Consider the following 25,690-nt stretch of genomic DNA (forward strand, 5'->3'; position numbering starts at 1 on the left):
TGCCAGCTGCTTCCACTTTACCATTTGATTCAGGGGAGAAGCATGTGTCCAAGAACGATGTATCAATGAAGAGATATGTGAAAAACACCTTGATGATTGATTCTAAACAACGTTTGCCATGTTCAGTCGATATTATGGAGTTAATTTGGAAAAAAGTTCGCGTTTTGAGGACTGAATTTTCGGTTTTTTTTTGGTAGCCAAATGTGATGTATAAAACGGAGCTATTTCTAATACACAAAGAATCTTTTTGGAAAAACTGAGCATCTGCTATCCAACTGAGAGTATCCTCATTGAAAACATCAGAAGTTCTTCAAAGGTAAATTATTTTATTTGAAGGCTTTTATGTTTTTGTTGATATGTTGCGTGCTGGATGCTAACGCTAATGCTAACGCTAAATCCTTTGTTTGCTAGCTACTGTTACACAAATTGTTTTCCTATGGTTGAGAAGCATATTTTGAAAATCTGAGATGACAGTTTTGTTTACAAAAGGCTAAGCTTGCGAGATGGCATATTTATTTCATTTCATTTGCGATTTTCATGAATAGTTAACGTTGCGTTATGGTAATGAGCTTGAGGCTGTAGTCACGATACCGGATCCGGGTTTGGGAGATCAGAGAGGTTAATATTAGCGTATATGCGGAGCATCTATAGACGACGAGTTAGTTCAAGCTGTATGTCTAAACACCCTAAAGTTTGTGTTAGCCAAGGAGTGCTTCGTTTGGGGAAGTCACTCAGTAAAGGGACGGGAGGGGGGATGGGGTATGTGTTTTATGTTCACGTTTATTATTAGTACAGGTGGCATGACAAGCTCCCGCACGGCGGGACGTTTTTCTTCTGAGTTTTGTGTGACCGCAACAATTTGCTCTAAAATAAGAAATGCCACATAGTGACAGAGCACAGAGTAGACCAGGTGGAATAAAGATAGTCATCTGGAACTGTAATGGCTTAGGGCATGTGGTGAAGCGGGCTAAGGTTTTCTCTCATCTTAAATCACTGGGTGCTGACAGTGTTTCTTCAAGAAACTCATATTAAACGCTCCGCTCAGGCCAAGCTACGAGTCGGCTGGATCGGTCAGATATACCAGTCTAACTTGGATGCAAAAGCGAGATGGGTAGCAATTCTGATAAGAAAAAACATTCCGTTTGTTTACTCATCCTCGATTTCAGATCCTAATGGTCGGTATATTATTGTGGCTGGTACACTGAATTCGAAACCAGTAACCTTGGTCAATTCATATGGACCCAACTTCGATGATCCATTATTTTTTCAAAGGGTATTTAAGGACATACCAAATATCTCGGATACAAGTGTTATTGTTGGAGGTGACTTTAACTGTACGTTAGATCCTCTTTTAGATAAACAGCTATCAAGGTCACTTCAACAATCAAATGCCAGTGTCTGTCTAAATACATTGATGACAAACCTTAACATTGTCGATATTTGGAGACTGACGCACCCAACAGACAGGGATTACTCTTTCTTTTCATCAGTTCATAAATCATATTCCAGAATTGACTATTTTTTGTTGGACTCCAAACTAATCTCAGCGGCTGAGTCGGTTACCTATCACCCTATTCTAATTACGGACCACTCTCCTGTGTCCATGGTGCTGAAACTCGACAATATGTTGACAGGTCGGCGACCGTGGCGCTTAGCCTCATCTTTCAGCGGGTATGCGTCTTTTTGTCAGTATTTGAAGGAGCAGATTGCCTTTTTCCTCGGAACTAACAACACGGGAGATGTTGACGACTCCACCCTTTGGGAATCTCTAAAGGCTGTGATTAGAGGTTACATTATTTCTTATACATCAGAGAGGAAGAAATGCGCCAATACTAGGCTAAGAGAAATTGAAAGAGAGTTAGGGGAACAGGAGAACGTTTTTAGGACGAATTCCTCGTATACAGTCCTTGAGAAATCACAAAGTTAAAATATGAATACAATACCATCCTTTCGAAACGGGTGGGCTCTTTACTTGCTAGAACGCAACAAAGTTATTTTGAACTGGGTGACAAACCACATAAATTATTAGCAAGACAGCTAAGGCATGTACAGGCATCTAGAGCTATTCACAAAATAAAAGACAAGAAGGGTAAAATAGTAACAGGTCCGCAGGATATTAATAAATGCTTTGCACAGTTTTACTCAGAGCTATACCAATCAAAATGCGATGCTACTGATCCACAAACTATGGAACGCTTTCTCGCTGAATGTGAACTTCCTAAACTAGACAGGGGGGCAGCTTCTGCACTTGATGCAGGGATAACTTTGGAGGAAATTAACACAGCGATAGCACAATTTCCAAACAGCAAGGCCCCTGGGCCCGATGGATATGTAATAGAATTCTATAAGAAGTACTGAGCCAGTCTAGCTCCACTTATGTTGCGAATGTTTAACCTGTTGAGTCTGTGGGGGCGCTATTTCATTATTGGATAAAAAAACGTGCCCGTTTTAAGCGCAATATTTTGTCACGAAAAGATGCTCAACTATGCATATAATTGACAGCTTTGGAAAGAAAACAGTCTAACGTTTCCAAAACTGCAAAGATATTATCTGTGAGTGCCACAGAACTCATGCTACAGGCGAAACCAAGATGAAACTTCAAACAGGAAATTAGCAGAATTTCTGAAGCTCTGTTTTCCAATGTCTCCTTATATGGCTGTGAATGCAGCAGGAACGAGCCTGCGCTTTCTGTCGTTTCTTCAAGATGTCTGCAGCATTGTGACGTATTTGTAGGCATATCACTGGAAGATTGGCCATAAGAGACTACATTTTCCAGGGGTCCGTCCGGTGTCCTTTGTCTAAATTGGTGCGTAATCTTCAGTTGCGGGCATTTTCTCCTGGGATTCAGAACAGAAAGCACACTTCCACGAAGGATATATCATCGAAGAGATATGTGAAAAACACCTTGAGGATTGGTTCTAAACAACGTTTGCCATGTTTCAGTCGATATTATGGAGTTAATTTGGAAAAAAGTTTGGCGTATTTATGACTGGATTTTCGTTTTTTTTTTGGTAGCCAAACGTGACGCACCAAACGGAGCGATTTCTCCTAAACAAATAATCTTTCAGGAAAAACTGAACATTTGCTATCTAACAGTCTCCTCATTGAAAACATCTGAAGTTCTTCAAAGGTAAATTATTTTATTTGAATGCTTTTCTGTTTTTTGTGAAAATGTTGCCTGCTAAATGCTAACGCTAATGCTAAATGCTACGCTAGCTAGCTACTGTTACACAAATGATTGTTTTCCTATGGTTGAGAAGCATATTTTGAAAATCTGAGAGGACAGTGTTGTTAACAAAAGGCTAAGCTTGAGAGCTAGCATATTTATTTCATTTCATTTGCGATTTTCATGAATAGTTAACATTGCGTTATGGTAATGAGCTTGAGTCTGTATTCACGATCCCGGATCCGGGATGGCTAAGTGCAACTTTAAACAATCCAAAGAAAATGCCAAACTCCCGCAAACACTGTATGAGGCTACAATAGCACTGATCTTGAAAAAAGATAGGGATTCCATGGAGATGTCATCTTATCGCCCCGTGTCGTTACTCCCCATAGAAAACAAGGTGTTGACAAAGATATTGGCAAACCGATTGAAAACATATATTTCTGACATCATACACCCTGACCAGACAGGTTTTATCCCGGGCCGACATATACACTACAATTTGAGACGTCTTTTCAACGTAATGTATCACGATCATAAGGTTGAGGCAGTGGTAATAGCTCTTGATGCAGAGAAGGCGTTTGACCGGATTGAGTGGAAATATATGATGTCGGTTCTGGAGCACTTCGGATTCGGAAAGGTATTTATTAATTAGATAAGAATCATTTATGCACACCCAATGGCGTCCGTGGTAACCAATCAAGAAATGTCGCAGTCATTCCGCTTGTTCAAGGGGTGCCGACAGGGGTGCCCTATTTCGCCTGCTCTCTTCGCTATAGCCATGGAACCCCTTGCTACTCACATTCGGGCATGTGCCGATATAGCTTCTGTTAAAATGAAGGACACACAGCACAAAATGTCCCTATATGCAGACGATGTTCTTTTGTTTTTGTCCAAGCCTAAAACTTCTATTCCACCCTTACTTAACTTGATAAACACATTTGGCTCCTTCTCTGGCTACAAGATAAACTGGCAAAAAAGTGAGTTGATGCCAATATCACGGCCTGTGGATATGCAATTTCTGCAATCTACCCCGTTTAGAACAGTGATGGACAAGTTCACAAGCCTTGGCATTGTAGTGACAAGAGACCTTGATCAGCTATTGAAAGCGAATTGGGACATGAAAATATATCAGCTCCTTGGTTGGTCGTATAAACGCTATTAAAATGGTTGTCCTACCCAGGTTTCTCTACCTCTTCCAATGTCTACCCAATTTCATACCACAAAGCTATTTTAAGAAACTGGATTCAATAGTAACTCCATGTTTATGGGATAACAAGGCAGCCAGAATTTCAAAGAAGCATTTATGCAAGTACAAAATAGAGGGGGGCTCTGGCCTTCCTCACTTTAAACTGTATTATTGGGCTGCTAATCTGAACATTGTGTCTTTCTGGAGGGAAAGCTTACCTGCGATGAGACAGAAGGATATGCCTTCATGGCTTTTGATTGAGCAGGCCTCCTGTCAACGTTCCTCACTCCCTGCACTTGTTAATAGCCCATCATATGTGAAAAAATCCACTTATGACTCTAACCCAGTCATTTGTCATACGCTTAGGATCTGGAAACAGATTAGGTGTTTCCTTAACATACCCACTGTATACATTGACAGCCCGATTTGCCTGAATCATGCTTTCCACCCCGCATTGGATGATGTGGTGTTTTCACAGTGGAGGGAGAAGGGGCTCACAACAATTGGTAATCTATACATAGATGGTCATTTAGCTTCATTTCAACTATTACAGGTAAAGTTCAACATGCCAACAACACATTTTTTCAGATACCTCCAAATCAGGAATTTCATAAGGACACATATCCCACAGTATGGCATGAAGCCAAATAGTCCTACATTAGATAGCTTGATCCCTGTCAAACCCCATTCAAAAGGGTCGGTCTCTAGACTGTATGATGTGCTACAAGCCCACATAGAGGTATCCACAGACACCATTAAAAGGGCTTGGGAACAAGAACTTGGGTCAGAAATCTCAGATGAGGACTGGGTAGAAGCTCTCAGGAATATAAACCACAGTTCAGTGAATGCCAGACACAACCTTGTACAGTTTAGGGTGATACACAGGTTACATTACTCAAAAGTAAAACTGCATAAAATATTCCCGGACACCTCATCACTGTGTGAGAGGTGCAAGCAGGATGAGGGGACGTTGACCCACTTATTCTGGACATGCCCTAAGTTACATGTATACTGGTCTCTCATTTTTGATTATTTATCTAGAGCCTTTGATAGAGTTCTAGCCCCAGACCCATTGACCGCTCTGTTTGGCACAGTTGATGGGAATAATCACGAAGGGAAAGCTGTCTCTCTTTGTACTCTATTAGCCAAAAGGCTCATATTGCAATTTTGGAAACTGGAGACTGTACCTACCTTTGAAATGTGGTTACTGGATTTAGGAAATGTAATACATATGGAAAAGATTCGATACAATACCTCCAATAGAAGTCCAATGTTTTACAAAATATGGCAGCCGATACTGGATAAATGGTCTAGTCCCGCTTCATAACTGGGTTAACGATCTGCTGCTACTCTGTGCTGTACTCCACTCTATTTATTTTTGGCTTAACTACACTGCTTGTAATGACTATATGCTGACTTCCTATTCATGTACCACCTAATAGGATTTTGTTTTATTCTGTGTATGTGTGAGTTTTGTTTTGTCCTCTAAATTGGCCATCCCATTCAACAGTACAATGAATGTCATTGTTAGTATTGCTGTCTTTTTTATTAGATTTTTTATTGTAAAATAAAATAAAATAATAAACATATTATAAAAAAGAACAAATTCTTATTTTCAATGACGGTGGGTTTTAACTGCCTTGTTCAGGGGCCGAACGACAGATTTGTGCCTTGTCAGCTCGGGGATTTGAACTTGCAACCTTGTGGTTACTAGTCCAATACTCTAACCACTAGGCTACCCTGCCACCCCACTTGGGTTGATGTAGTGTGAGGATGGTGGAGCTCTTGTGCTCATCTTACCATGACCCTCGGCCTATCACTAGTGCGCATAGCAGACTCAGCATTTGTTTAAAACTTCTTAAGGTATAGGGGGCAGCATTTTCACTTTTGGATAAATAGCGTGCCCAATTTCAACTTCCTGCTACTCATGCCAAGAATATAAGATATGCATATTATTAGTACATTTGCATAGAAAACACTGAACTTTCTAAAACTGTTTGAATCATGTCTGTGAGTATAACAGAACTTATGTAGCAGGCAAAGGTCTGCTGTCTGTTCAGTGAGGTCTCATTGGGAAACGGTATTTCTTAGGAACTTGTTTTCAGTTCCTACCGCTTCCATTGGATGTCACCAGTCTTTGGAATTTGGTTGAGGTTATTCATTTGTGCAATGAAGAAGTACGGCCATCTAGGAACTGCGTAACACTGTTGAGTTGCGCAAGATTTGAAAAGTAGCTTGGTTTGTTGTCTTCCTGTATTGAACACAGATAGACCAGTCTTCAATTTGATCAATTATTAACATTTAAAAATACCTAAAGTTGTATTACAAAAGTAGTTTGAAATGTTTTGGCAAAGTTTACAGCCAACTTTTGAATTTTTTTGTAGTGACGTTGTGCAATTTGGAAAAGTTTTTTTTCTGGATCAAACGCGCCAAGTAAATGGACATTTTGGATATATATGGACGGAATTAATCGAACAAAAGGGCCAATTGTGATGTTTATGGGACATATTGGAGTGCCAACAAAAGAAGCTCGTCAAAGGTAAGGCATGTTTTATATTTTATTTCTACGTTTTGTGTAGCGCCTGTAGGAGGGATTGAGATTGCTCCGCTGTTCCTGGGTGGAGAGGTCGGGCTGCGGTTTAAAGCAACGTCCTTGAGAGTCTTGGCAAGGATGGGGACTGTCTCCCTGTACAGGTGAACATGGTCATAGAGACTTTACAGATCGAGGGTGGAATGGTGAGCCAGGTGTACAATAGGTCGCAGGGCACAGTCCCGGGTGAGGCTGGCGTTTATTCTTTGGATTGTGGCAGGGTGGAAGTCCTTCCTCTGTAGAAGGGTTGACACCACAATTCTTGAGTTGGGGAAGATTGTGGAGGCCTTCTCAATCACTTCCCGTAGTGAAGTTGCCACCCTCTCCTGCTGAGCACGCAGCTCGTTGCTTCCGGTGTGTATGATTATGTGGATTGGCGATCCAAGATGGGCCTTATCAAGCAGCTCCATGCCACTGCGTTGTTGGGCACCACACCTTTCTCGTTTGGGGCTAGGGAAAAGTTTATTCTCCTGAACAAACTTCCCATTTGAGTCCATCAACGGGACGATGTCAGACAGTGTTTCTTCTGGGCAGAGGGGGGGCTGGTGGGTGTTGGAGCTGGGGTGTGGCTGGTCTGTGCCGCTGTCAGTGGGAGGCTGTTCTGTGGGCTGGCGAGGAGGGGTGCAGCAGGCAGGACTGGGGAAGCCTGGCTGGTTGATCTGGGCTCCTCTGCTGTGTGAGGGCAGGTCATAGAGTGATGATCTAGCTGCTCCTGCAGCCTCTCCTCTGTTTCTCTCCTGTAGCTCCTCTCTTAGTGTGGTCAGATCGTTATTACTGTTCTGCCTGTCTTTTTGGAGCTCTCTCACCTTCTTTGTTAGATCAGCCAGCTCTCTCTTGAGTCCGTCTCTCTCTTGCTGAACGTCTTTCAGCTGTGTTGCAAGGCTGTTGTCCTGCTCTGTCCGCACCTTGGTTAGGAGCTCCTCTAAGGTGTGGTTGTCTGGTTGCTGTTTGCTCATGCTCTCCCTGAGCAGGACCACCTCCAGTCTGGTGAACTCATCCCTCATGGCAGCCATGGTGTTGAGGAGGGCCTGAGCCTGCTCTGCACTGAGGGGGTCGCTCTCCTCCTGGGGCGTGTCCTCCACTATGGTGGGAAGAGAGGTGCTGTATGAGCCTTTTTGGGTGGGGATAGTAGGGGTGAGGGTGATGCTGGTGGAGTTTGACTTGTGGGAGGGCATGTCACTGGTGGTGTCATTCTCTCTCTCTGCTCTCTCCTTAATGGTCTGAAAGTCTGTTTCAAACAGCCTAAGATTACCTTGCACCATGACAGTCCCAGTCTTGTAGAGGTTGATTGTTATCATGGTGCTGTCAGGGTAGTCTGTCTCTTTTGATTTTCAGGTTCCACCCATTACAGATTCCCTCTTTCTTTATGTATGGGTAGTGACAGAAGACTGCTGAGCGCCATGCATTTGGCTGGTCAGTGAGGAAGATGAGATTACTCACTTGACCGACTGCGAAAAGGGTTTCTGGCCTCCCCTTTAGTAGTTTCTGTTTAAAAGCTTTCCTCGTTGTGTCATTTTTGGCCTCTGGAGGGTAGAGAAAGGATTCAGCGCTGAAGAGGAGTGGGGACATGGTGCCTGTGGGCTCTGCTACTACTGCTGCTGCTGCGCTGTTCTGCTGCCCCGTTGCTATGGCAACCGGTTTGTTCTTCTGCTGCTGTTGCTAGCTCTAATTTAGTTCAAAATCCAGCAAAAAGAGTGACAAATCTTCACATAAAAAAACAGAAGATATGTTTAAAGTTAGTCCGTGCTCCTTTTTGGTTTACTCACTCAGTTTGATCGTTTAATGTAGTTGTATTAACTCCCCTTGCTAGGTTTGTTCTAGCTCGTTTCTTCTGGCTAGCTTGTTAGTCTGCTGGCTAGGTCTTTGTTGTGTCGCTAGCTAGCTAGAGTCAAAACGTCTTAACTTGAGGCGCAAAGTTACATTTTTATATTCTGAATGAATAGAGTTGTTGTTCATCACTTCTTGTCTGGAATTATTTTTCGATTAGAGTGTTTATCTCATTCTCAAAACAAAATATGAAATATATCAGGAGCTCATGTTGAGCATGACTCTGACTCTCTCTCTCTCTCGGGGCGGCAGGTTGCCTAGTGGTTAGAGCGTTGGGCCAGTAACCAAAAGGTTGCTGGATCGTGTCCCAGAGCTGACAAGGTAGGTTGCTGGATTGAGTTCCAGAGCTGACAAGGTAAACATCTGTTCTACCCCTGAACAAGGCAGTTTAACCCACTGTTCCTCAGTAGGACATCATTGTAAATAAGAATTTGTTCTTAACTGACTTGCCTAGTTAAGTTATTATAATTTTTTATCCCCCTCCTTCTTTCCCCCTCCCTCTAATCGATTTCTCTCCCACCTCCACCTCTCTCTCCACTTTTCCACCTCCACAGACAGGCTATTGACACATACAGTCGCTTGCGAAAGTATTCAACCCCCTTGGTATCTTTCCTATTTTGTTGCCTTACAACTTGAAATTAAAATAGATTTTGGGGGGGTTTGTATCATTTGATTTACACAGCATGCCTACCACTTTGAATATGCAAAATATTATTTTTTTGTGAAACAAACAAGAAATAACACAAAAAAAACTGAACTGGAGATGCATAACTATTCACCCCCCCCCCCCCCCGCCCAAAGTCAATACTTTGTAGAGCCACCGTTTGCAGCAATTACAGCTGAAGTCTCTTGGAGTATGTCACTATAAGCTTGGCACATCTAGCCACTGGGATGTTTGCCCATTCTTCAAGGCAAAACTGCTCCAGCTCCTTCCTTCAAGTTGGATGGGTTCCGCTGGTGTACAGTAATCTTTAAGTCAAACCACAGATTCTCAATTGGATTGAGGTCTGGGCTTTGACTAGGCCTTTCCAAGACATTTACATCTTTCCCCACTCGAGTGTTGCTTTAGCAATATGCTTAGGGTCATTGTCTCAAATCTCTGGAAGACTGAAACAGGTTTCGATCAAGAATTTCCCTGTATTTAGTGCCATCCATCATTCCTTCAATTCTGACCAGTTTCCCAGTCCCTGGCTATGAAAAACATCCACACAGCATGATGCTGCCACCACCATGCTTCACTGTGGGGATGTTGTTCTCGGGGTGATGAGAGGTGTTGGGTTTCCGCCAGACATAGCGTTTTCCTTGAGGGCCAAAAAGCTCCATTTTAGTTTAATCTGATCAGAGTACCTTCTTCCATATTTATTTATTTTTTATTTTTTTATTTCACCTTTATTTAACCAGGTAGGCAAGTTGAGAACAAGTTCTCATTTACAATTGCGACCTGGCCAAGATAAAGCAAAGCAGTTCGACACATACAACGACACAGAGTTACACATGGAGTAAAACAAACATACAGTCAATAATACAGTATAAACAAGTATAACTAAAAATATGTTTGGGGAGTCTCCCTAATGCCTTTTGGCGAATACCAAATGTGTGTGCTTATTTTTTTTTTAAAGAAATTGCTATTTTCTCTTCTGTAAAACCCAGCTCTGTGGAGTGTATGGCTTAAAGTGGTCCTATGGACAGATACTCCAATCTCCGCTGTAGAGCTTTTCAGGGTTGTCTTTGGTCTCTATGTTGCCTCTCTGATTAATGCCCTCCTTGCCTGGTCTGTGAGTTTTGGTGGGCGGCCCTCTCTTGGCAGGTTTGTTGTGGTGCCATATTATGGTGCTCCGTGGGATGTTCAAAGTTTCAGATATTTTTTAGAACCAAACCCTGATCTGTTCTCCACAACTTTGTCCCTGACCTGTTTGGAGAGCTCCTTGGTTGTCATAGTGCTGCATTCTTGGTGGTGCCCCTTGCTTAGTGGTGTTGCAGAATCTGGTGACTTTCAGAACAGGTGTGTGTATATATACTGAGATCATGTGACACTTATATTGCACGCAGGTGGACTTTATTTAACTAATTATGTGACTTCTGAAGGTAATTGGTTGCACCAGATCTTATTTAGGGGCTTCATAGGAAAGGGTTGAATACATATGCACGCACCACTTTTCAGTTGTTTTTTTAAACAAGTTCTTTTTTTTCACTTCACTTCACTATTTTGTGTATGTCCGTTACATGAAATCCAAATAAAAATCAATTTCAATTACAGGTTGTAATGCAGAAAACCGCCAAGGGGGGTGAATACTTTTGCAAGGCACTGTAGTCTTGACCTAAGGGTCAAAGGTTGGAGAGGACTCACATCTTGTAACAGTATTTTTTTTATTGGAATTTCTCAATTATCACCCATATTAAGAGATACAACAACAACAACAACAACAACAACAACAACAACAACAACAACAACAAAGACAAAGCAAAAAAAAACAGCACTCACTTACACATACCTGCATATATATGTATATATACAATGGGGCAAAAAAAGTATTTAGTCAGCCACCAATTGTGCAAGTTCTCCCACAAAGATGAGAGGCCTGTAATTTTCATCATAGGTACACTTCAACTATGACAGACAAAATGAGAAGAAAAAAATCCAGAAAATCACATTGTAGGATTTTTAATGAATTTATTTGCAAATTATGGTGGAAAATAAGTATTTGGTCAATAACAAAAGTTTACCTCAATACTTTGTTATATACCCTTTGTTGGCAATGACAGAGGTCAAACGTTTTCTGTAAGTCTTCACAAGGTTTCCACACACTGTTGCTGGTATTTTGGCCCATTCCTCCATGCATATCTCCTCTAGAGCAGTGATGTTTTGGGGCTGTTGCTGGGCAACATGGACTTTCAACTCCCTATGGGGTTGAGATCTGGAGACTGGCAAGGCTACTCCAGGACCTTGAAATGCTTCTTACGAAGCCACTCCTTCGTTGCCCGGGCGGTGTGTTTGGGATCATTGTCATGCTGAAAGACCCAGCCACGTTTCATCTTCAATGCCCTTGCTGATGGAAGGTTTTCACTCAAAATCTCATGATACATGGCCCCATTCATTCTTTCCTTTACACGGATCAGTCGTCCTGGTCCCTTTGCAGAAAAACAGCCCCAAAACATGATGTTTCCACCCCCATGCTTCACAGTAGGTATGGTGTTCTTTGGATGCAACTCAGCATTCTTTGTCCTCCAAACACGACGAGTTGAGTTTTTACCAAAAAGTTATATTTTGGTTTCATTTGACCATATGACATTCTCCCAATCTTCTTCTGGATCACCCAAATGCTCTCTAGCAAACTTCAGACGGGCCTGGACACGTACTGGCTTAAGCAGGGGGTCATGTCTGGCACTGCAGGATTTGAGTCCCTGGCGCGTAGTGTGTTACTGATGGTAGGCTTTGTTACTTTGGTCCCAGCTCTCTGCAGGTCATTCACTAGGTCCCCCCGTGTGGTTCTGGGATTTTTGCTCACCGTTGTGATCATTTTGACCCCACGGGGTGAGATCTTGTGTGGAGCCCCAGATTGAGGGAGATTATCAGTGGTCTTGTATGTCTTCCATTTCCTAATAATTGCTCCCACAGTTGATTTCTTCAAACCAAGCTGCTTACCTATTGCAGATTCAGTCTTCCCAGTCTGGTGCAGGTCTACAATTTTGTTTCTGGTGTCCTTTGACAGCTATTAGGTCTTGGCCATAGTGGAGTTTGGAGTGTGACTGTTTGAGGTTGTGGACAGGTGTCTTTTATACTGATAACAAGTTCAAACAGGTGCCATTAATACAGAGGAGCCTCTTAAGAAGTTACAGGTCTGTGAGAGCCAGAAATCTTGCTTGTTTGTAGATTACCAAATACTTATTTTCCACCATAATTTGCAAATATATATTTTTTAAATCCTACAATGTGATTTTCTGGATTTTTCTCATTTTGTCTGTCACAGTTGAAGTGTACCTATGATGAAAAGGCATCTCATCTTTTTAAGTGGGAGAACTTGCACAATTGGTGGCTTACTAAATACTTTTTTGCCCCTTATATATATATATATATATATATATATATATATATATATATATATATACACACACACACACACACACACACACACACACACCATCTTCCTCTCCCCGCTCGGCGCTTCTCTCACTCCATCCCCACCCTTGCGTCTCTCAATACATACAAAAATAAATTAAACAAAAAAGCTCAGTTTAAACCAAGAAGTTAGGTTCCACACATGGAACGTAGTGTAATTCTGAAATACATAGATCCCCACCATTCTAAGAGAATCCTTGCAGCATAATAGCTGATACCTCAGGTTCTAGGTAATTTAGTATCAAATAGTATCTTATGCCAATCTTTAATAGAAGGAACCTTATCACTAATCCACTGTAAGAGGATGTTGTTCCTCGCTGCGAAGGTAAGGATGTTGTAAAGCCTCCTCCCACCCACAGAAGTAACATGCCTACTTGGCAGACCCAACAGTAAAGAAACTGGGTCCAATTCTAGATCAACCACCAGGATCTTTTCAATTTCTTGCAGAACACCAGACCAGTATATTCGTAATTTGGAACATGACCATAAACAATATGTTAGAGTGCCTGTATAAACTGCATTTAAGACACTGAGAGGAAGAGGGGCTAAAAGCATGTCTGTGACTTGGGGATATAGGCAATCTGTGTATTATTCTTAACTGGATTGCTCCAGTACGATTAAATATAGATATTGTTTTTGCATATCTCCAAATGTCCTCCCACATCTCTTCATCAATAGTAACAGACAATTATTTGTCCCACACTTGTTTCACCCTCTGTGTCTAGAGCAGAATAGGACATTAAAGCATCATAAAACAGACTTACAGACATTTTCCTTTGTGGGAAAAAAAGCATTCTTTCAATGACAGACATCAGGGTTGCCAATTAAGGTGGTGCTCTTCAGAATATAATGTCTTACTTGTAGGAAGCGGAAAAAGTCCTGCTTTGGGAGTCAATATTTCTCGACCATCTGCTCAAATGACAATAAAATCTTATCAGAAAATAAGTAATTTAGTCTGCGTATGCCCTTATTAAGCCAAAAGTTAAAGCCAGCATCCAGCAATCCTGGACCAAAATCTGGGTTGTTAAGAATTGGGGTAAGAGCAGAGGTTAGTTTGGACCTTCCCAAAAAACATTGAACTGACCCCATACCTTGAGTGTGTTAAGTGTAATGGGATTATTACAGTGATCTTCTGCAGACTTGAAACTTCTAAAAAACAAAAGATCCTGTAAGGGGTATTTTGAAAGAATGTCTAACCAAATAGAGGAGTCATCGTTTGTGATCCAGTCAGAAATATAACATAGGTGGGCACACCACTGATAGAACATGATATTTGGCAGGTCCAAGCCACCCATAGAACTTGGCAGCTGCAATATTGCCATCTTAAGTCTTGGCTTGCGTTTACTCCATATAAAGGAACTTAGCCATCCATTTACATCCTTTCTTACCTTATTGGAGAGTAATTCTGGGATCATTTGGATTGGGTAAAGTAGTCTAGGTAAAATGTTCATTTTCAAGAGGAATATTCTACCCAACCATGAAATCGGAAGAGTTCCAGCGCTCCAGATCCTGTCTTATTGTATCAAACAAGGGAACAAAATTGGCTTTGTACATTTGCTGGAATTTAGGAGTTACAAATATACCCAGATACGTAAAACCTGATGGAAACCATTTGGTTTGGAAGGGGGAGAAGTATTAGGTACAGAGTGAAGGTTACCAAGTGGCATAGACTCTGATTTAGTTAAGTTAATCTTGTAGCCTGAGAATTCGCTGAATAATTCAATAATATTAATAAGAGACGTAATTGAAGTCTCAGGACTAGAGATGAATATCAGGACATCATCAGCATACAAGCTTATTTTATGGTGAACATCACCAATGAGCATCCCCTGTAAAGCAGGCGCTACCCTGATGGCCTCGGCCAGTGGTTCCATAACGAGTGCAAATAGGAGAGGGGACAAAAGACAGCCCTGTCTGGTACCTCTTGTGTATAGAGAAGCTTTTTGACCTTAGTCCATTAGTTAGGACAGCAGCCTGAGGATAATCATATAAAACTTTCACCCATTTTATAAAGTTGTCCCCTAGACCAAATGTATTTAGAGCAAAGAATAGGCAAGACCACTCCACACGATCAAATGCTTTTTCAGCATCTTGCGAGAGCACAAGACCATCCTTAGCACTTATTTGGTAGGCTTGAATTACATTAGGAAGTCGCCTGAAATTGTTCCATGACTTATTGCCCTTAATGAAGCCAGTTTGGTCTCCTTTCACAATTAGTGGCAGTGAGTCCTCTAATCTTGTGCCTAGAATTTTAGAGAGCAATTTTCTATCCACATTCAGAAGGGAAATGGGTCTGTACGAGGAACAGGACTCTGGACATTTTCCCTTTTTGAGGATAAGTGATATGTTGGCTTCTCTCAGCGTTTGAGGGAGCTGGTCATTTGAAAATGAGTGGTTAAACATATCATGCAATGGCTCAAGGATCAGGAACTCTTTATAGAACTCAGTACAAAACCCGTCTGGTCCTGGGGCCTTACCATTTTTCAGATTCTTAATTGGGAACATTATCTCTTCCTCAGTAATAGGGGCATTAAGGAGAGACCTCTGGTCTTCGGAGATCGTAGGGAGCTCAATCTTAGAAAATAAGTTCTCCATTAATTTGGGTGCGTCATTTGTCAGCTCTGAGGCATAAAGATTTGCATAAAATGTCCTAAATGAGTAATTTTATCAATTTATTTTCATATAAATGATTGCCATCAGAATCAGTAAATAGTAACAATTGACTGAGTCAGCTCTCTTTTTAGCTAGGTACGCCAAGTACTTTCCTGGCTTATTGCCATGTTCATATAGCTTTTGCCTGACAAATCTAATTTTCTTTTCAGCGTCCTGTGTTAGGAGAGAGTCCAACGTTGATAAGGACTGATATTTCCTTTAATAGGGCAGGAGTAGGAGTTTTAATGTAGTCCTTCTCTTTAGTTCCTAATTCACCCACGTTTTTTGCTTTTCACGCTTTTTCCGCCTCTTCGTGGCTGTGTATGACATAATCAGATCCCTGGCGTACGCTTTACAGGTAACCCCTCGCTCCTTTGGGAAATCTGTTGATTGAGAGTTAATAGAGAAAAATGCTTTAAACTCTAATAAAATATGATGTGAATGTATGGTCTTTAAGAATGGTTGTATTAAACCTCCAATGTCTTGACCGATTGAATGCCCCGTTGAGTTTTATGTCCAGGATCACCTCAGCATGATCAGACATGACTATGCTTCCTATACCAACGGATAAAACAGACTGCAAAGACGCCCTGGGCATAAAAAAATAATCTATTCTAGTCTGACATCCATGAGGTGCAGAGAAAAAAGTGAACTCTCTGTTGGAGGGATGAAAAGTTCTCCAAATATCAGCATACCCCCAGATCATCACAAATAGCTTTAAGTGACTTAGCTTGAGGAGAGACTGAAGCTATACTGCTGGGAAACTTATCAATAAGGGGGTTCAACAAGCAAGTAAAATCTCCTCCAACCACTGCAGTGTCTGAGTTTAATTCTGAAAAGTCTAGAAATACCTTAGTGAGGAAATCAGGGGCGTGGGCATGAATATTTATGAGTAAATATTAATTATGGAAATAACAAAGCGACCAAATTTATCTTTCACACATGTCAAGACCTTAAGGGGTAAGTTCTTTTTCACAATAATTGCTACACCTCTACTTCTGGATGTAAATGATGAGAAAAACACTTGACCAACCCCCCCCCCCCCCCCCCCCTTGTTGTAATTTCAGATGCTCCTTATCATCCCAAAGAGTTTCTTGCAATATCAATATTTCTTTTTCCAAAAAAGACAGTACCTTCTTCCTTTTAATGGGGTTATGGCTCCCTCTAATGTTCCATGTACATACACGCAGTGTTACCTGCCGTTGCACTTAGACCGTTCAATATCCAGGCTGAATCCTACTGTAAAAATGGGGTGGTACCTTTTTCCATGTGTTGAACTCTCTTCTATCTCACCGAGCATAAACAAACGATATGAACCCTGAACTCGAACTGTACTAAACTCAAAAAAGAAACATGTAAAGATCCAAAAGGGGGTTTTCCCACTAGCTAACATGCAGGCGATTTCAACTTTCCAATGTAGACTCTTAAGTCCGCATTGCCACTCAATAGCCTCATCCTGTATAGAAATGGAAATTAAATCAATAGAAGAAGATTGAAGCTCTTCCACCTAAAACCAAGCCTGAGCTCCAATATGGATTCACACAAATCTCAGTCTGAGCTATAGTGGCAGTTACTTTAGCAAGAAAAATAAAATACTAATATTCATGAACAAGAGCCCGTGAGAACTCCCACCACTGCTTCATGATGAGATTCAAATTTTAAAAAGTTATCCAATGCTGCGGGGGTGCAGCATAAAGTTATTTACCCAAGAGAGTCAATAAACGCAGCAGCCTCTTTAGGTGTGTACAGTTTTTTAGGAGATCCGTTGACCATAATTTTCAATGTGGCCGGATACAGCAGTGGTAGTCCATCTTCATTCTCTTGAGTGTAGCCTTCACCTCATCAAACGCTTTGCGTCTTCGTACAACCACTGTGGAATAATCATTAAAGAATGAGACCTTTTGGGCCTCCCAGGTGGCGCAGTGGTCTAGGGCACTGCATCACAGCGCTAGCTGTGCCACCAGAGACTCTGGGTTTGCGCCCAGTCTCTGTCGCAGCCGGCCGCGACTGGGAGGTCCGTGGGGCGACACACAATTGGCCTAGCGTCGTCCGGGTTAGGGAGGATTTGGCCGGTAGGGATATCCTTGTCTCATTGCGCACCAGCGACTCCTGTGGCGGGTCGGGCGCAGTGCGCGCTAACCAAGGTTGCCAGGTGCACGGTGTTTCTTCTGACACATTGGTGCGGCTGGCTTCTGGGTTGGATGCGCGCTGTGTTAAGAAGCAGTGCGGCTTGGTTGGGTTGTGTTTCGGAGGACGCATGACTTTCGACCTTCGTCTCACCCGAGCCCGTACGGGAGTTGTAGTGAAGAGACATCTAATCATTGGGGAGAAAAAGGGGGTAAAATGTAAAAAAAGATAAAAAATAAAAAGAATGAGACCTTTGGACCTTTAAGTTGACTACCGTCAGAACCAACATTTCTAGCCGCATCCATGAAGCACTGCTTGTCAGTGAATTTGTGGAACTTTATAACCACTAGCCGTGGGCGCTAGTTTGGACCAGGTATCGGTGCTTGAGAGCGATGGGCTCTGTCCAGCTTCACACAACCAGCTATAGTTTCCATTTGTAGGTAGCCAGGGATCCATTCCCCCAAAGTCCCACAACACGGATATTGCATCTGCGTCCTCGATTATCCAAGTCGTCAATGTGCTCCGCCATTTCACGCGCCTGTTTCTCAAGTGCTTTTATCTTAGTGTCCTTATTCCTTCCGCCTCAGCAACAACCCTCTGTAGTTATTGCTTCCAAGACCATTCCTATCTTAATATCGATCACTTTAGTGATGTTATCCGTCATCCTTTCAATCTCCAGGTCCATTGTGCCTGGATCCGCAGTGGTGTTAGCTTCGCTAACATTAGCTAGCTCCTCCTGCACATCTACAGGGATGGTGGTTTTGGTCGAGTTCTTAGTAGTTCTGTTGGGCATGTTGTCGGAGATTTTTGAGAAATAGCCGTCAACACTCATATTAGAATAACGTATTTAGCCAATTCTACCACTTTTTCAAGCTAGGAGATTAATGTAAAAATATACATTTACAAATGCCACGAGAGCTCGCTGAAACAGTGTTCTCTCTACGGCGCCATTTTGTCCCCCCGGACTCACATATATATATTTTTTACCTTTATTTAACTAGGCAAGTCAGTTAAGAACAAATTCTTATTTTCAATGACGGCATGGGAACATTGGGTTAACTGCCTTGTTCAGGTGCAGAACGACAGATTTGTACCTTGTCAGCTCGGGGATTTGATCTTGCAACACTCCAACACTCTAACCACTAGGCTATGCTGGATAGATTAAATAGAGTAAAGAGCACCAAGGAAAGGTCCAACATCAAGAAATTGAGAAGAGGTGTGAGGAAAAAAGACAGAATCAGCGCTTAAAAGATGAGCTCTGCCGGATGGAGGAGGAAGGAGAACCGGCTGTGAGAGCTCAGGAGGCCTAGCGAAGCCTCTTTGAGAGTTGCAAAAGTAGGATTTAGACAGAGAAAGAAAGATGGACACAGATGGTGGAGAGATTCAGGCCCATGATCCAGGAAGTGACCAACAGAAGAATGGAGTTGGAGGAAGAGCTAGAGATGATGGAGGAGAAGAAAAGCTGGAGAAACTCCAATAAATGGAAAGGAAGATACAGATGTGCCTAAGGAGATGGAAGAGGAGTTTGAAGTAAGTCTAAAGGAAGCTATTCAAGAGGTTGAGAGGAAGTGGCAAGTGCCTTCACTGACATTTTCAACCTCTTCCTGACCGACTATGTAATAACTACATGTTTCAATGTAGTTTCGTCTTTTGAGCTTCTAGTCATGAAATCTATGCAGCCTACTCAATCACTTTTTATAGCTACTGTTTACAGGCCTCCTGGGCCGTATACAGCATTCTTCATTGAGTTCCCTGAATTCCTATCGGACCTTGTAGTTATAGCAGATAATATTCTAATCTTTGGTGACTTTAATATTCACATGGAAAAGTCCACAGACCCACTCCAAAAGGCTTTCGGAGCCATCATCGGCTCAGTGGGTTTTGTCCAACATGTCTCTGGACCCACTCACTGTCACAGTCATACTCTGGACCTAGTTTTGTCCCATGGAATAAATGTTGTGGATCTTAATGTTTTTCCTCATAATCCTGGACTATCGGACCACCATTTTATTATGTTTGCAATTGCAACAAATAATCTGCTCAGACCCCAACCAAGGAACATCAAAAGTCGTGCCATAAATTCACAGACAACACAAAGATTCCTTGATGTCCTTCCAGATTCCCTCTGTCTACCCAAGGATGCCAGAGGACAAAAATCAGTTAACCACCTAACTGAGGAACTCAATTTAACCTTGCACAATACCCTAGATGCAGTTGCACCCCTAAAAACTAAAAACATTTCTCATAAAAAAACTAGCTCCCTGGTACACAGAAAATACCGGAGCTCTGAAGCAAGCTTCCAGAAAATTGGAACAGAAATGGCGCCACACCAAACTGGAAGTCTTCCGACTAGCTTGGAAAGACAGTACCGTGCAGTACCGAAGAGCACTTACTGCTGCTCGATCATCCTATTTTTCTAACTTAATTGAGGAAAATAAGAACAATCCGAAATTCCTTTTTGATACTGTCTTAAAGCTAACTAAAAAGCAGCATTCCCCAAGAGAGGATGGCTTTCACTTTAGCAGTGATAAATTGATGAACTTCTTTGAGGAAATTATCATGATTATTAGAAAGCAAATTACGGACTCCTCTTTAAATCTGCGTATTCCTTCAAAGCTCAGTTGTCCTGAGTCTGCACAACTCTGCCAGGACCTAGGATCAAGAGAGACACTCAAGTGTTTTAGTACTATATCTCTTGACACAATGATGAAAATAATCATGACCTCTAAACCTTCAAGCTGCATACTGGACCCTATTCCAACTAAACTACTGAAAGAGCTGCTTCCTGTGCTTGGCCCTCCTATGTTGAACATAATAAACGTCTCTCTATCCACCGGATGTGTACCAAACTCACTAAAAGTGGCAGTAATAAAGCCTCTCTTGAAAAAGCCAAACCTTGACCCAGAAAATATAAAAAACTATCGGCCTATATCGAATCTTCCATTCCTCTCAAACATTTTAGTAAAGGCTGTTGCGCAGCAACTCACTGTCTTCCTGAAGACAAACAATGTATACGAAATGCTTCAGTCTGGTTTTAGACCCCATCATAGCACTGAGACTGCACTTGTGAAGGTGGTAAATTACCTTTTAATGGCATCAGACCGAGGCTCTGCATCTGTCCTCGTGCTCCTAGACCTTAGTGCTGCTTTTGATACCATCGATCACCACATTCTTTTGGGGAGATTGGAAACCCAAATTGGTCTACACGGACAAGTTCTGGCCTGGTTTAGATCTTATCTGTCGGAAAGATATCAGTTTGTCTCTGTGAATGGTTTGTCCTCTGACAAATCAACTGTAAATTCCGGTGTTCCTCAAGGTTCCGTTTTAGGACCACTATTGTTTTCACTATATATTTTATCTCTTGGGTGTCATTCGAAAACATAATGCTAACTTTCACTGCTATGCGGATGACACACAGCTGTACATTTCAATGAAACATGGTGGAGCCCCAAAATTGCCCTCGCTAGAAGCATGTGTTTCAGACATAAGGAAGTGGATGGCTGCAAACTTTCTACTTTTAAACTCGGACAAAACAGAGATGCTTGTTCTAGGTCCCAAGAAACAAAGAGATCTTCTGTTGAATCTGACAATTAATCTTAATGGTTGTACAGTCGTCTCAAATAAAACGGTGACGGACCTCGGCGTTACTCTGGACCCTGATCTCTCTTTTGAAGAACATATCAAGACTATTTCAAGGACAGCTTTTTTTCCATCTACGTAACATTGCAAAAATCAAACTTTCTGCCCAAAAATTAATCCATGCTTTTGTCACTTTTAGGTTAGACTACTGCAATGCTCTACTTTCCGGCTACCCGGATAAAGCACTAAATAAACTTCAGTTAGTGCTAAATACGGCTGCTAGAATACTGTCTAGAACCAAAAAATTTGATCATATTACTCCAGTGCTAGCCTCCCTACACTGGCTTCCTGTCAAAGCAAGGGCTGATTTCAAGGTTTTACTGCTAACCTACAAAGCATTACATGGGCTTGCTCCTACCTATGTCCTGCCGTACATACCTACACGTACGCTACGGTCACAAGACGCAGGCCTCCTAATTGTCCCTAGAATTTCTAAGCAAACAGCTGGAGGCAGGGCTTTCTCCTATAGAGCTCCATTTTTATGGAATGGTCTGCCTACCCATGTCAGAGACGCAAACTCGGTCTCAACCTTTAAGTCTTTACTGAAGACTCATCTCTTCAGTGGGTCATATGATTGAGTGTAGTCTGGCACAGGAGTGGGAAGGTGAACGGAAAGGCTCTGGAGCAACGAACCGCCCTTGCTGTCTCTGCCTGGCCGGTTCCCCTCTTTCCACTGGGATTCTCTGCCTCTAACCCTATTACAGGGGCTGAGTCACTGGCTTACTGGGGCTCTCTCATACCGTCCCTGGGAGGGGTGCATCACCTGAGTGGGTTGAGTCACTGATGTGATCATCCTGTCTGGTTTGGCGCCCCCCCCCCCCCCCCCCCCCCAGATCTTTGTGGGCTATACTCAGCCTTGTCTCAGGATGGTAAGTTGGTGGTTGAAGATATCCCTCTAGTGGTGTGGGGGCTTTGCCTTGGCAAAGTGGGTGGGGTTATATCCTTCCTGTTTGGCCCTGTCCGGGGGTGTCCTCGGATGGGGCCACAGTGTCTCCTGACCCCTCCTGTCTCAGCCTCCAGTATTTATGCTGCAGTAGTTTGTGTCTGGGGGCTAGGGTCAGTTTGTTATATCTGGAGTACTTCTCATGTCCTATTCGGTGTCTTGTGTGAATTTAAGTGTGCTCTCTCTAATTCTCTCTTTCTTTCTCTCTCTCGGAGGACCTGAGCCCTAGGACCATGCCTCAGGACTACCTGACATGATGACTCCTTGCTGTCCCCAGTCCACCTGGCCGTGCTGCTGCTCCAGTTTCAACTGTTCTGCCTTATTATTATTATTATTATTATTATTATTATTATTGGACCATGCTGGTCATTTATGAACATTTGAACATCTTGGCCATGTTCTGTTATCTCCACCCGGCACAGCCAGAAGAGGACTGGCCACCCCACATAGCCTGGTTCCTCTCTAGGTTTCTTCCTAGGTTTTGGCCTTTCTAGGGAGTTTTTCCTAGCCACCGTGCTTCTACACCTGCATTGCTTGCTGTTTGGGGTTTTAGGCTGGGTTTCTGTACAGCACTTTGAGATATCAGCTGATGTACGAAGGGCTATATAAATACATTTGATTTGATTTGATTCAAGCAACCCACCATAGTCCCTGAGCCCAAGAATGCGAAGATAACCTGCATAAATGACTACCACCCGTAGCACTCATGTCGGTAGCCATGAAGTGCTTTGAAAGGCTGGTCATGGCTCATATCAACACCATGATCCCGGAAACCCTAGGCCCACTCCAATTCGCAAACGGCCCCAACGGTTTGGACCGTGATAGTTTGTTGGTGATGTCATGCCTGTCCTGTGAGGATCCTAATGGTTCAGATCACACTGGCGAGATGAGGTTGTGGACAGGTGTCTTTTATACTGATAACAAGTTCAAACAGGTGCCAACGAGTGGAGGACAGAGGAGCCTCTTAAAGAAGTTGTTACAGGTCTGTGAGAGCCAGAAATCTTGCTTGTTTGTAGGTGACCAAATACTTATTTTCCACCATAATTTGCAAATAAATTCATGAAAAATCCTACAATGTGATTTTCTGGATTTTTTTTCTTATTTTTTCTGTCATAGTTGAAGTGTACCTATGATGAAAATTACAGGCTTCATCTTTTTAAGTGGGAGAACTTGCACAATTGGTGGCTGACTAAATACTTTTTTGCCCCACTGTATATAATAGGCTGTGTCAGAGGAAAGCCCATAAAATTGTCAGAGACTCCAGTCACACAAGTCATAGACTGTTTTCTCTGCTACCGCACGGCAAGTGTTACCGGAGCGTCAAGTCTAGGACTAAAAGGCTCCTTAATAACAGCTTCTACCCCCAAGCCATAAGACTCCTGAACAATTAATCAAATAGCCACCAGATTATTTACATTTGTTTTGTACACTGCTGCCACTCACTGTTTATTATCTATGCATAGTCACTTCACCACTACCTACATATACAAATTACCTCGACTAACCTGTACCCCCGCACACAGACTTGGTACTGGTACCTCATTATTGTTACTTTTTCTTATGTTTTACTTTAGCTTATTTGGTAAATATTATCTTAACTCTTCTTCAACTGCACTGTTGGTTAGGGCTTGTAAGTAAGCATTTCATAGTAAACTTGTTGTATTCGGCGCATGTGACAAAGTTTGATTTGATTTGACACATCCATCATGCATGATGTATATGGTGTAAGATAGTCTAGCTAGCTACATTTTCAGATATTACACGTTTCAAATTTTTACAGGAAGTGGTTTCAAGCTAAAAATGTAGTTAGCTGGCTGGCTCCCTAGCTAACAAATCAAATTTTATTAAATCAAATGTTATTGGTCTCATTAGGAGATGTTATTGCGGATGTAGCAAAATGCTTATGCTTCTAGCTCCGACAGTGCAGTAATATCTAACAAATTACACAACATATACCAAATTTACACAAATCTAAGTAGGAATGAATTAAGACTATATACATATGGACGAGCGATGTCAGAGCGGAACGGACTAAGATACAGTAGAATAGTATAGAATACAGTATATACATATGAGATGAGTAATGCCAGATATGTAAATATTATTAAAGTGACTAGTGTTCCATTCCTTCAAGTGGCCAGTGATTTCTACTCTATGCCGATAGTGTGCTAGTGATGGCTGTTTAACTGTCTCTCGGTGTCACGCCCTGACCTTTAGTTGTCTTTGTTTTCTTTATTATTTTGGTTAGGTCAGGGTGTGACGAGGGTAGTTTGTTTAGTTTTTGTATTGTCTAGGGTTTTTTGTATGTTTAGGGTTTTTTGTAAGTCTAGGTGTTTGTCTATGGTTGCCTAGATTGGTTCTCAATAAGAGGCAGCTGTTTATCGTTGTCTCTGATTGGGGACCATATTTAGGTAGCCATATTCCTTGGGTATTTTGTGGGTTCTTAGTCTATGTTTAGTTGCCTGTCTGCACTAGCCATAATAGCTTCACGGTTCGTTTTGTTGTTTTGATAGTTTGTTCAGTGTTCTTTCTTTAATTAAAGAAGATGTACGCTTACGACGCTGCGCCTTGGTCTCCTCATTATGGCGACCGTGACACTCGGTCCCAGCTTTGATGCACGTGTACTGACCTCGCCTTCTGGATGATAGTGGGGTGAACAATCAGTGGCTCGGGTGGTTGATGTCCTTGAAGATGTCCCACATCTAGTAATGCGTTGGGCAGACCTCACCACCCTCTGGAGAGCCTTGCGGTTGCGGGCGGTGCAGTTGCCGTATTAGGCGGCGATACAGCCCGACAGGATTCTTTCAATTGTGCACCTGTAAAAGCTTGTGAGGGTTTTAGGTGACAAGCCTATTTTTCTTTAGCCTCCTTCGGTTGAAGAGGCTCTGTTGTGCCTTCACCACATTGTCTGTGTGGGTGGTCCATTTCAGTTTGTCAGTGATGTGTACGCCAAGGAACTTGAAGCTTTCCACCTTCTCCACCGCGTTCCTGTCTATGTAGATAGGGGGGTGCAGCCTCTGCTGTTTCCTGAAGTCCATGATCATCCCTTGGCCACGCAGTCATGGGTGAACATGGAGTACAGGAGGGGGCTGAGCACGCACCCTTGTGGGGCACCAGTGTTGTTGAGGATCAGCGGAGTGGAGGTGATGTTTCCTACCTTCACCACCTGGGGTGGCCGTCAGGAAGTCCTGGACCCTTTTGCACAGGGCAGGGTTCAGACCCAGGGCCTCGAGCTTAATGATGAGCTTGGAGGGTACTATGGTGTTGAATACTGAGCTATAGTCAATAAACAGCGTTCTTACATACGTATTCCTCTTGTCCAGATGGGATAGGGCAGTGTGCAGAGGGATGGCGATTGCATCGTCTATGGATCTATTGCGGCGGTAAGCAAATTGAAGTGTGTCTAGTGTGGCAAGTAGAGGTGATATGATCTTTGATCT

At 42.4% G+C, this 25,690-nt stretch overlaps 1 long non-coding RNA gene and 1 pseudogene across 1 annotated transcript in view; one reads left to right on the forward strand and one right to left on the reverse strand.

The window, feature by feature from the left end:
- The first annotated feature begins 252 nt into the window (after window positions 1-252).
- Window positions 253-25,690, forward strand: part of LOC149984078 (uncharacterized) — a 466,287-nt gene continuing 440,849 nt past the window's right edge. Inside the window, exons 1-2 of the long non-coding RNA XR_016495345.1 lie at window positions 253-316; window positions 3,069-3,130. This is a non-coding gene — a long non-coding RNA (uncharacterized LOC149984078). The remainder of the gene's footprint in view (window positions 317-3,068; window positions 3,131-25,690) is intronic.
- Window positions 3,961-18,461, reverse strand: LOC149984079 (uncharacterized; annotated as a pseudogene).

This window comes from Oncorhynchus mykiss, chromosome 4 (genome assembly GCF_057628025.1).
Source record: "Oncorhynchus mykiss isolate SJ-2025 chromosome 4, ASM5762802v1, whole genome shotgun sequence".
Lineage (NCBI taxonomy): Eukaryota > Metazoa > Chordata > Actinopteri > Salmoniformes > Salmonidae > Oncorhynchus > Oncorhynchus mykiss.